The sequence below is a fragment of the Salmo salar genome, chromosome 15 (assembly GCF_965601325.2).
Source record: "Salmo salar chromosome 15, fSalSal1, whole genome shotgun sequence".
Taxonomy (NCBI): Eukaryota; Metazoa; Chordata; class Actinopteri; order Salmoniformes; family Salmonidae; genus Salmo; species Salmo salar.
In genome coordinates, this window is record NC_138305.1 from 47998574 (window position 1) to 48011168 (window position 12595).

At 43.6% G+C, this 12595-nt stretch overlaps 1 long non-coding RNA gene across 1 annotated transcript; it reads left to right on the top strand.

The window, feature by feature from the left end:
- Positions 1–874: 874 nt before the first annotated feature.
- Positions 875–11539, top strand: LOC106571491 (uncharacterized). The gene is made up of 2 exons (XR_001320934.3): positions 875–1423; positions 2767–11539. It is a non-coding gene; the product is annotated as an uncharacterized LOC106571491 (long non-coding RNA).
- Positions 11540–12595: the final 1056 nt, after the last annotated feature.

The following is a 12595-nucleotide window of genomic DNA, read 5'->3' on the forward strand; positions in this document are numbered from 1 at the left end:
AAAAAAGCATTCTTTGTGGCCTCACATAGTACAGTGGTCAACTAATTCACAAATGACCAAAAGATTATTCTTGTGACACTACAGTACCAATCCAGCCCCAACCCATGTCACTGGCCTAAGATCTTTAGAAAATACATTCATGAAGTCCAGTTGCACTGTTGATCACAATCTACAAGTCCAAATAACATGCATTTACCCTACTATGGTTACTCAGGGAATGTCACAGGATAGGCCAGCCCCTTGCCATGACAACCACCTTGCTGGTGCATGGAAGAGTAGCTGCTGCATGTGCAGAAGTTAATGGGGATCTTAAAAAACTAAACTAAACCATGCTGTCACTCATTTCCAGCCTTGACCTTGTACATACTACAGCACTTCAAGTCTATTCTCCATATTCTCCATAATTTCAATGATTGAATAACTGTGGTATTCTCTCTCTGTGGATGGAGGACTGTGGCTGACTATATGCATATCTTACTGGCTGTGTTCATTTTGTGGGAGTTTAAGTGGATCCCTTGGAGTTTGGTCATAAATTGGAGTGTAGTCATTTGTGTTTGGTCCAGAACATCCCGCTGACCTCACCACTCTCTGGAGGCTGATAAAACAGCAAATTGTTCAGTAAAGTTTCCTACATTTACCATGTTGCGCTCTATACAGCAACAATGCATGCTAGAAATCGTTAAAGGGAAATTTCACCGCTGCTCTATTACACAGTGTGTGCTCATTAATATGTTATTAACATATTATGTGTCATAGAAATCGAGAATTTCCTCACTACACGCAAACATGAGCGTTTCTGCACCTCATTGGTAGAACCGGGTCATCTACATTTCCTGGTTGTAAGCAAACCGCAATATCCAGAATTCCTTGCGATTTCAGCGGAGGTGGATCCAGTTGAATACTCACGTGGAGAAATATCAAAATGTCTGTGTTTGTAGCCAGCACTTTCAGCCTGAGGATTTCGATATGTACCTGAAGTCTCAACTGATGAGGTTGCCAGGACATCGAAAGTTTTAAAGTGATGCTGTTCCATAGATTTTCCCATTCACTTCAAAGAGGAAAGGTACCCGATCAGCCAACATCAGCACAGCAGAAAAGAAGTCGAGCTGAGATAACGTAGCTAACTTTACCTAGCTAACTACGTTTGTTTATCTAAACCAAAATCTAACTAGCTAGCGTTCATAATACGCTGCCTAGACATTCCAAAGTAATGTAATTATCTAGCTGTTATCTGGCAAAGTGATTTGTAACTTTGCAAGCTAACATTAGCTACATTAGGCTACGTTAACTACAGCCTACCGGATCGTAGCTAGCTAACTAACTGACTAACAGTACCGTAGAGGCTAACGTGACTATGTGTTCGATCCCATCAACATCTGCAGCGGCATCAACATCAAACTCAAACTCAGCACAAGGAACTAGTGTAAGTTACCTTTGCTAAATCTTTTCATGACTCCACGATGAGTAAATAAATATTCTGGAGCTAGGCTTATACATGGTCCATGTCTTGTTGTCATGGCTGGTGTGTTTACAAGTAGGCTACAACTACTGTCGTTTTCTCTGTGTAGTGGAGGCTTAGTTGATTGTTCATACAAGGCTTGACGTATTCTACATTGGAGAAAAGGAGGTATTAGTAAGGAGGGGATGGTGTGTGTGTGGGTGTGTGTGTGTGTGTGTATTGATGAGGGACACATTTGTAAAATGTTGGCTAATCACTAATACTGAGTGTCCTACATATTCTTTGGCATGGGGGAGAGAGGCTGTTAGTATGCTCTTCTAACATATTTACTCTATTGTTGGCAGTGCTTGTCTACCCAACAGCACAACTGTAAGCCCTCATATACAACAATACACAACTGGACTGTCTACAAGTCAAGCCCCCATCAAACGTTTCACGTCTTTGCTAACAGTCCATCTCAATGCCCCATTATTGACTCTGAACGTAACAGAACACATACTGTACCAGTCTACTGTATCCTTTTTTGGTTCAAGTTTTATTGGTCGTTGGTACGGGATACACATGGTATACATCATCCCACAAAATGTACTTGCAGGTTCCTTCACTTGCAGGTTCCTTAATGCAACAATGAGAAATTGTAAAAAATAAGAATAAAAACAAAGTAAATGGCAGTAGAATATAATAAACATTTTACCATAAGTATTATACAGGAAGGCACAATGTATAGTACAATATGTGTATTGGAGAAGGGGGGGTTGGGGGCAAGTGTATAATATGAGCAGTATAATATGTGTTTGGTAGCAGTAGTTGTGATGTGTGCTAAGGTGCGGAGAATCAAAGCAGGTGGTCAGTCAAGTTCAAGTGTTCAGCAGTCTTGTAGATACCAACAGGCTCAGAGAGTTTCTATCAGTCCTTATTCTCCGATGCCATCTGCCTGACGGTAAGGGAGAGAACAGCTTGTGTCTGGTGTGTGTGTGGGGTCCTTGATAATGCTGCGAGACTTCCTCAAGCACCGTTAAGAGTAGATGTCCTGGATGGGTGGAAGCACGGTCCCAGTGATGTACTGGGCTGTCTTCACCACCCGCTGGAGGGCCTTGCCGATGTGGACGGAGCAATTTCCGTACCAGTCTGTGATGCAACCGGTCAGGGCGCTCTCGATGGTGCAGCAGGAGTATTTAGAGAGGACCCGGGGCGGCATGCCAAATTTCGTCTGCCGTTTACAGATTAACATGGTTTCTTGTATGGTTACACATCCTCATGATCAGTCATTGTTTTACACATCCTCATCAGTATTCATGTCTTTCCAGGAGACTTGCAGTACAAACACATCTTCTGCAAGAGGTCGACGCAGTGGGTGGTGAAGAAAGTGTATGAGCCCAGAACCCACCACTTCAGGGAGAGGCTTGTCCACCTGTCTGTGTAGTGCAGAACAACTTAGAATGTTGTCTACAAGGAGCCAGAGACACAGCTCCCCAAACCCAACATCCCTGCCAACATCGCCACAGCGTCAAAGTCTGCAACACCAGCTTCCATTACCCAACAAGATGACGTTCACCAGCTGAAGAACACTCTGGAAGCTGGAGCCTTCAGCCATATTCAGTTAAACTGATGTTGTAGTATAATATAGAATGCCTAGTATGCTCACAACTGCATTGTGGTATAGATATTGCTAGCTCTTGTACATAAACTCAGCAAAAAAAGAAACGCCCTTTTTCAGGACCCTGTCTTTCAAAGATAATTTGTAAAAATCAAAAGAACTTCACAGATCTCAATTGTAAAGGGTTTAAACACTGTTTTGCATGTTTGTTCAATGAACCATGAACAATTAATGAACATGCACCTGTGAAACGGTCGTTAAGACACGAACAGCTTACAGACGGTAGGCAATTAAGGTCACAGTTAGGAAAACTTAGGACACGCGGCCTTTCTACTGACTCTGAAAAACACCAAAAGAAAGATGCCACGGGTCCCTGCTCATCTGCGTGAACGTGCCTTAGGCATGCTGCAAGGGGGCATGAGGACTGCAGATGTTGCCAGGGCAATAAATTGCAATGTCCGTAATGTGAGACGCCTAAGACAGCGCTACAGGGAGACAGGACAGACAGCTGATCGTCCTCGCAGTGGCAGACCACGTGTAACAACACCTGCAGAGGATCGGTACATCCAGACATCACACCAGCAGGACAGGTACAGGATGGCAACAACAACTGCCCGAGTTATACCAGGAACGCACAATCCCTCCATCAGTGCTCAGACTGTCCGCAATAGGCTGAGAGAGGCTGGACTGAGGGCTTGTAGGCCTGTTGTAAGGCAGGTCCTCACCAGACGTCACCGGCAACAACGTCGCCTATGGGCACAAACCCACCGTCGCTGGACCAGACAGGACTGGCAAAAAGTGCTCTTCACTGACGAGTCGCGGTTTTGTCTCACCAGGGGTGATGGTGGGATTCCCGTTTATCATCAAAGGATTGAGCCTTACACCGAGGCCTGTACTCTGGAGCGGGATCGATTTGGAGATGTAGGGTCCGTCATGGTCTGGGGCGGTGTGTCACAGCATCATCGGACTGAGCTTGTTGTCATTGCAGGCAATCTCAATGCTGTGCGTTACAGGGAAGATATCCTCCTCCCACATGTGGTACCCTTCCTGCAGGCTCATCCTGACATGACCCTCCAGCATGACAATGCCACCAGCCATACTGCTCGTTCTGTGCGTGACTTCCTGCAAGACAGGAATGTCAGTGTTCTGTCATGGCCAGAGAAGAGCCCGGATCTCAATCCCATTGAGCACGTCTGGGACCTGTTGGATCGGAGGGTGAGGGCTAGGGCCATTCCCTCCAGAAATGTCCAGGAACTTGCAAGTGCCTTGGTGGAAGAGTGGGGTAACATCTCACAGCAAGAACTGGCAAATCTGGTGCAGTCCATGAGGAGGGGATGCACTGCAGTACTTAATGCAGCTGGTGGCCACACCAGATACTGACTTACTTTTGATTTTGACCCCCGCTTTGTTCAGGGACACATTATTCTATTACTGTTAGTCACATGTCTGTGGAACTTGTTCAGTTTATGTCACAGTTGTTGAATCTTATGTTCATACAAATATTTACACGTTATGTTTGCTGAAACTGAACGCAGTTGACAGTGAGAGGACTATGCATCATCAGCATCACCACTGAGGTTGCGAACGTGAGAGAGTATGCCCCATAAAATGTGCAGTCGCATCCAGTCAGTAACGAACTTGGCCGTAGAGGTCGACCGATTATGATTTTTCAATGCCGATACCGATTATTGGAGGACCCAAAAAAAGCCGATACCGATTAATCGGCCGTTTTATTTTTCCATTTATTTATTTGTAATAATGACAATTACAACAATACAACACTTATTTTAACTTAAGTGTTAATACATAATTTATAATACATATAATACATCAATAAAATCAATTTAGCCTCAAATAAATAATGAAACATGTTCAATTTGGTTTAAATAATGCAAAAACAAAGTGTTGGAGAAGAAAGTGAAAGTGCATTATGTGCCATGTAAGAAAGCTAACGTTTAAGTTCCTTGCTCAGAACATATGAAAGCTGGTGGTTCCTTTTAACATGAGTCTTCAATATTCCCAGGTAAGAAGTTTTAGGTTGTAGTTGGATTATAGGACTATTTCTCTCTATACGATTTGTATTTCATATACCTTTGACTATTGGATTTTCTTATAGGCACTTTAGTATTGCCAGTGTAACAGTATAGCTTCCGTCCCTCTCCTCACTCCTACCTGGGCTCGAACCAGGAACACATCGACAACAGCCACCCTCGAAGCAGCGTTACCCATGCAGAGCAAGGGAAACAACTACTCCAAGTCTCAGAGCGAGTGACGTTTGAAACGCTATTAGCGCGCACCCGCTAACTAGCTAGCCATTTCATATCGGTTACACCAGCCTAATCTTGGGAGTTGATAGGCTTGAAGTCATAAATAAACAGCGCAATGCATTGCGAAGGGCTTCTGGCAAAACGCACGAAAGTGCTATTTTGAATGAATGCTTACGAGCCTGCTGCTGCCTACCATCGCTCAGTCAGACTGCTCTATCAAATCATAATCATAGACTTAATTATAACATAATAACACACAGAAACACGAGCCTTAGGTCATTAATATGGTCGAATCCGGAAACTTTCACGTTTATTCTTTCAGTGAAATACGGAACCGTTCCGTATTTTATCTAACGGTTGGCATCCATAAGTCTAAATGTTCCTGTTACATTGCACAACCTTCAATGTTATGTCATAATTACGTAAAATTCGGGCAAATTAGTTCGCAACGAGCCAGGCGGCCCAAACTGTTGCATATACCCTGACTCTGCGTGCAATGAACGGAAGAGAAGTGACAATTTCACCTGGTTAATATTGCCTGCTAACCTGGATTTGTTTTAGCTAAATATGCAGGTTTAAAAATATATACTTCTGTGTATTGATTTTTAGAAAGGCATTGATGTTTATGGTTAGGTACAGTCGTGCAACGATTGTGCTTTTTTCGCAAAAGCGCTTTTGTTAAATCATCCCCCGTTTGGCGAAGTCGGCTGTCTTTGTTAGGAAGAAATAGTCTTCACAGTTCGCAACGTGCCAGGCGGCCCAAACTGCTGCATATACCCTGACTCTGTTGCAGAGGTGACACATTTTCCCTAGTTAAAAGAAATTCATGTTAGCAGGCAATATTAACTAAAGATGCAGGTTTAAAAATATATACTTGTGTATTGATTTTAAGAAAGACATTGATGTTTATGGTTAGGTACAAGTTGGAGCAACGACAGACCTTTTTCGCAAATGCGCACCGCATCGATTATATGCAATGCAGGACAGGCTAGGTAAACTAGTAATATCATCAACCATGTGTTGTTAACTAGTGATTATGATTGATTGATTGTTTTTATAAGATAAGTTTAATGCTAGCTAGCAACTTACCTTGGCTTCTTACTGCATTCGCGTAACAGGCAGGCTCCTCGTGGAGTGCAATGTAAAGCAGGTGGTTAGAGCGTTGGACTAGTTAACCGTAAGGTTGCATCCCCAAGCTGACAAGGTAAAAATCTGTTGTTCTGCCCCTGAACAAGGCAGTTAACCCACTGTTCCTAGGCCGTCATTGAAAATAAGAATGTGTTCTTAACTGACTTGCCTAGTTAAAAAATATCTATATTAAAAGAAAAATATATATATAAAAAATAAATCGGCAAATCGGTGGCCAAAAATACGGATTACCGATTGTTATGAAAACTTGAAATCGGCCCTAATTAATTGGCCATTCCGATTAATCGGTCGACCTCTAATAGAGGGGCTCGAAGATGAGGGATAAGACAGTTACCTCGCTCAGTTAGAGTGGAGGGTGTCAGGCCTAGGAGAGGGGAAAGCTTAAGGCATTCTCTTGAGAGGGTGTGCCGGTGCTTCCACCCATAGTGGTGTGTAACCACCATATAGGGACGGGGTTCTCCAAAACCCTCATATGGTTGTCGGTTTCTAACAGTTGTCTTTTGAGTCAGTCTGGATAGATGCGGAGGGCGAGCTCTCAGGAACAGGTTTGAAGTGCTAGTACGTGCGTGTCATGCACACCCCAGGGTGTGATAACGTTACGGGGATTGCAATGGGTATAGCTATACCGTGTCACTGGGCAGGGCTTTTGCATGAGAGCGGCCAACGGAATGAAATAAGGCGCCAATAGGTGTAGCTTAAAGGAAGAAGGAAATATGCTGGTAACCCTGATGTCCTAATCCTATGTGTCTGGTCTGTCTTAGCCCTACTCCGGAGGAAAGGGCTGACGAGCAAAAATATCCTCAGCAGTTTACAAGTGCCCAACTGTGTGAACCAAGTGCAGGTAAGAATGGGACAAGGAAAAATACCAGAGTGCGGTAGACTTGAGATGGCTGTTTGTGGCTTCCCAGCAAAGTATGAATAATGGAATTCTGTATTGACTGTTTTCTATTTTTCAATTAATAGAGCTAAGTTGCCGTAAGATTTCCCAAAAAAGATCCAGAGAAGATGTCTGAAGTGAACCCGGGAAACCTATTTTCCAGTTTATCATATGAAAACAGGGAATTGTGTCAGGTCTCTTCCCTGACTTACCCACCTAGAGTGGGAGCCATGGTTATGACAAATGGCAATCTGTCATCCAGCTCTGTAAGTCACAAGACCAGAGGGAGAGCGGACATTTTGAGTTTCGTCCTGGCTCAAAACCTGAGAAGGTGCCAAGGGGATAGCTGGAGGGGGGATGGCACTTGGGGTTAAGTGTGCACATCCCCCATTTTGCCATGTGAGCGAAGACCTGAAAAGGAACTGCTACACAGGAAATATTATCTCCCCCCCAATGCAGATGCGCCTCCCCATTGTTGTGCGAAGCCGAGAGGGGGAGGGACGGCTTCAGCCGCAGGAAAGGACTGTTTAACTACAGGTTTGCTTCTTAGCGGGTGCTATCTAGAACCAAAAATTGTTCTTTGGCTGTCCATATAGGAGAACCCTTTGAGGAAGCCCTTTTGGTTTCAGGTAGAACCCTTTAGGTTCCTGGTAGACCCCTTTTGGGTTCCATGTAGAATTCTTGACACGGAGGGTTCCAAAAAGGGTTCTACCTGGAACCAAAAAGGGTTCTCCTTTGGGGACAGCCGCAGAACCCTTTTTTCTAAGAGTGTAGTCTGCGGAGTCGCCGGGGGGGTCTTGGGCCCCCAAAGCCAGCTTGTTGCCCCCTCCCTGCTGTGAGGCTAGGGTGAGTTGCAGTGACCAACGGGCTTCGACTTCTTTCTTACACATCACACTTTTGCCGCATGGCGGCGACAGCAGGGCCAAACAACTCTTTGGGTGTCACAGGGACATCCAGGAGCTCCACTTTCTCTTTGTCTGTTAAGCTGGACAAGCTTAGCCAAAGTGCCCTTTCTTCCACCACCGCCAGGCTCATGGTGCGACCACAGATGGATGGCATTATGGGAGGCCTGGAGGTTTAGATCCGTAATCATACAGATCTCATCCCAAGCATCCTGATTCAGGGTCCAGTTGCTTCCCCACATCCTCCAGTAACTATGTCTGGTAAGCCAACACGTTAGGTGCTCTGATTGATAAGGCCAAGGCTTTGTACGTCTTATGAAGAATGGAGGCAGAAAAGCGCTCTGTCTTTCCATGGAGAGAAGTGCCAGTAGTGCTAGTAGCACTGCATGTGGGGTGGAGGTGGTCCACCAGTGACGGCTCCACCATGAGAGGGTTGCAACACCCAGATTCTTCCATATTGTGCATGTCCATGCTCGGGAAACCACTAGCCAGGATATTGCTGGTAAGGGGACTTATCCCATGAGCTCCTAGCCTCTTTGAGACAGGCTGGGACCACAAGAAGAAGTTGCTTAGCAGGGGCTATGCGGGATGGGAGTCCTTTCTCATCATATAGGTCCCTTCCGGGGTCCTGGCTCGCCAAAAGAGCTGGCCACACAACATCAAGTCTGCCCGCGGTTCGCTTGCAAATGTTGAGAAGCCCGTACTCCAAGGGGATATCATCGGCTCCTCAGTCTTGGGGGCGGGGGGATCTTGGGACTTAAGATGGGGGAGAAACGGGGCCTTCACCCTCCATGTCAGTCACAAAGTCGACGAGACCCACGATATTCTCGTCATTGTCTTCGTTATCCCCTAGCTCGACTTCCCCCGACACTATTTTGTCAGACAGCGAGAGTAGGGAATCGAGCTTGGCTCGGCTGTGGGGAGTTGAGCCTCCACCTCGGCCGGTGGCTGAGCGGGGAGGGAGGGGATAGTAATAGCAGAGAGTTTTTGCCTCCTTTTCAAACCTGCTCTAGAGAGCCATTTACAATGCTTACACGACTCTGGGTTATCGGCTGCTTCCTGAGCATGTTCTCTTCCCAGACAATTGATGCATAGAGCGTGAAAATCCTTCCCCACAACCGTGGTGCTGCAAGCACAACAACGTGGTGGTTTGGGCGCTAGGCTCGTCTAGGCGCTAGGCTCGTCTAGGGATTGAGCAGCGTTGGCCATGGTGTAGAATAGAGCTATGATAAAAACACCTGTTGTATACTGAATAAAAATATAAACGCAACAATTTGAAAGATGTTACTGAGTTAGTTTATATAAGGCAATCTGTCAATTTAAATAAATAAATCAGGCCATAATCTATGGATTTCTCATGACTGAGCAGGGGCAGGCCCACCCACTGGGGAGCCAGGCCAGCCAATCAGAATGAGTTTTTCCCCACAAAAGGGCTTTATTACAGATTAAAATACTCCTCAGTTTCATCAGCTGTCCGGTTGGCTGGTCTCAGACGATCCCGTAGTTGAAGAAGCCGGGTGTGGAGGTCCTAGTGTAGCGTGGTCTGCGGTTGTTAGGCCGGTTGGACGTACTGCCAAATTCTCTAAAATGATGTTGAGTTGGCTTATGGTAGAGAAATGAACATTCAATTCTCTGGCAACAGCTCTGGTGGACATTCATGCAGTCCAATTTCACACTCCCTCAAAACTTGACATCTGTGTCATTGTGTTTTGTTGACAGAACTGCACATTTGAGTGGCCTTTTATTGAAGCCAGCACAAGGTGCACCTGTGTGATGATCATGCTGTTTAATCAGCTTCTTGATGCCACATCTGTCAGGATTATCTTGGCAAAGGAGAAATGCTGACCAACAGGGATGTAAACAAATTTGTGCACAACATCTGAGAGAAATACGCTTTTTGTGCGTATGGACAATTTCTGGGATCTTTTATTTCAGATCATGAAACATGGGACCAACACTTTACATGTTGCATTTGTTTTTGTACTGAACAAAAATATGTAAGCTCTGGGCTTTAGTTAGGCATAAACTAACTAGTAGAAGCCTTACAGCTAAAGCTAGCTACAACCGTGAAGATAGTGTTGGTTGAAGGCTTGTGCTAACCTGGTCAGCCGAAGCCTAACGGCGAGGGCTAAACGAACCTCGATAGCTAGCCATGTGGAGCTAGCTAGATGGAGGCTGAAGATTAGAAAATGAATTCTATTCAAAGCAAAAACCTTTCGGTCGGTACTCAACTATTAACAGGAGCTGAAGTCCTATGTTTCGCAGCGCTAACCTCACGGTTCACGTGAACAGTTCAGTAGGAAACCAGGAATCTAGTCAAGCTGAGTAGAGTTTAGTGAACGTATTCACTTCCGCAAGGATGAGAGGTGAGAATTACCTGTTTGGCGGGGGAGTGGCTCCCCTAATAGAGGAGAGGGGCTCACCCCATTCGCCACTCGACTTGTCTGTCTCCAACAGACTGTGATTGGATACTTTGAGTTTATGGACACCCAGGCGTATCTCATAGTACGACATCGAAAAGAGTATTTGAAAAATAACTAGATAATTCCTATAGACATCATTATATACCATAGTCTGAGTTAACCCTTGTATTTAATTTTTATTTTGCATGGTCTCGATGCACACTCACAGCTTCCACACACATACTGTAACATTCACTTACACAGTATACTGACTCTAGACACACACTCACATACAATTATAATTTATGCTGTTTCTACCCTGTTTATCATATATTCTGATGCCTAGTCACCTATCCGCTATACATATCTACAGTGCCTTCAGAAAGTATTCACACCCCTTTACTTTTTCCAAATTTTGTTGTGTTACAGCTGAATTTAAAATGGATTACATTTAGATTTTGTGTCACTGGCCTACACTCAATACCTCATTATGTCAAAGTGTAATTATGTTTTTAGACATTTTTTACAAATTAATAAAAAATTAGAAGCTGAAATGTCTCGAGTCAGTAAGTATAAAACCCCTTTGTTATGTCAAGCCTAAATAAGTAAAGGAGTAAAAATGTGTCACATAAGTTGCATGGACATAATACTAGTGTTTAACATGATTTCTTAATACTACCTCATCATTGGATATCATAAGGTGAATGCACCAATTTGTAATCTGCTAAATGACGTAAATGTAAAATGTAATCATTATCTGTAAGGTCCCTCAGTCGAGCAGTACATCAGCATGATCAACAGCATTGTACTTACTCCACAATACTAACCTCAATTACAGAGTGAAAAGAACAAAGCATGTACAGAATAAAACATATTCCAAAACATGCATCCTGTTTGCAATAAAGCACTAAAGTAAAACTGCAAAACATGTGTCAAAGAAATTAACTTTATGTCCTGAATACAAAGTGTTATGTTTGGGGCAAATCCAACACATCACTGAGTACCACACCTCATATTTTCAAGCATGGTGGTGGCAGTATCATGTTATGGGTATGCTTGTCATCGGCAAGGGCTGGGCGATATGGCCAAAATATATCACAGTATTTAAAAAAAGAAATTGATGGTATTTGACAGTATTTTACATTTTTAAGTAATACAAGTTCAACATGTTCTTTATGAGTAGTGCATGACCCTAGTAGGGTGGCAACACATCCAGTCTACATGATTTCAATGGGTATTTTTCCATTCTGATTGTTTTATACTGTTAAAAAAAAACACTTTGGTGAACTGTTGGAATCATGGAAATAGAATGATTATTCCAATTCTATAAGTTAGAATATAATGATGAATACAGAGTTGTTCGAAATGACTACGAATGAAAACGCCAGGGAGGAGTTATTGTGACAGGGTAGGAACCAAAGTGTTTATAAGTGTTTCCAAGGGGACCCTGTAATATTTGGCTACACTGAATGTTCTCTCTTAGCTACTTCATGTAGCTAACATATTCTTGCTTCACATATTCCTCTTTGATTTACATATTCCTCTTTGATTTAGAACAGTGGTTCCCAAACTTTTTATAGTCCCGTACTCCTTCAAACATTCAACTTACAGCTGAGTACCCACTCTAGCACCAGGTTCAGCGCACTCTCAAATGTTGTTTTTTGGCATCATTGTAAACTTGCCACATACACACTATACAATACATTTATTAAACATAAGAATGTGAGTTTGTCACAACCCAGCTTGTGGGAAGTGACAAAGTGCTCTTATAGGACTAGGGCACAAATAATAATATAATAATAATAATCAATAATTTTGCTCTTTATTTAACCATCTTACATATAAAACCTTATTTGTTCATCGAAAATTGTGAATAACTCACCACAGGTTAATGAGAAGGGTGTGCTTGAAAGGATGCACATAACTCTGCAATGTTGGGTTA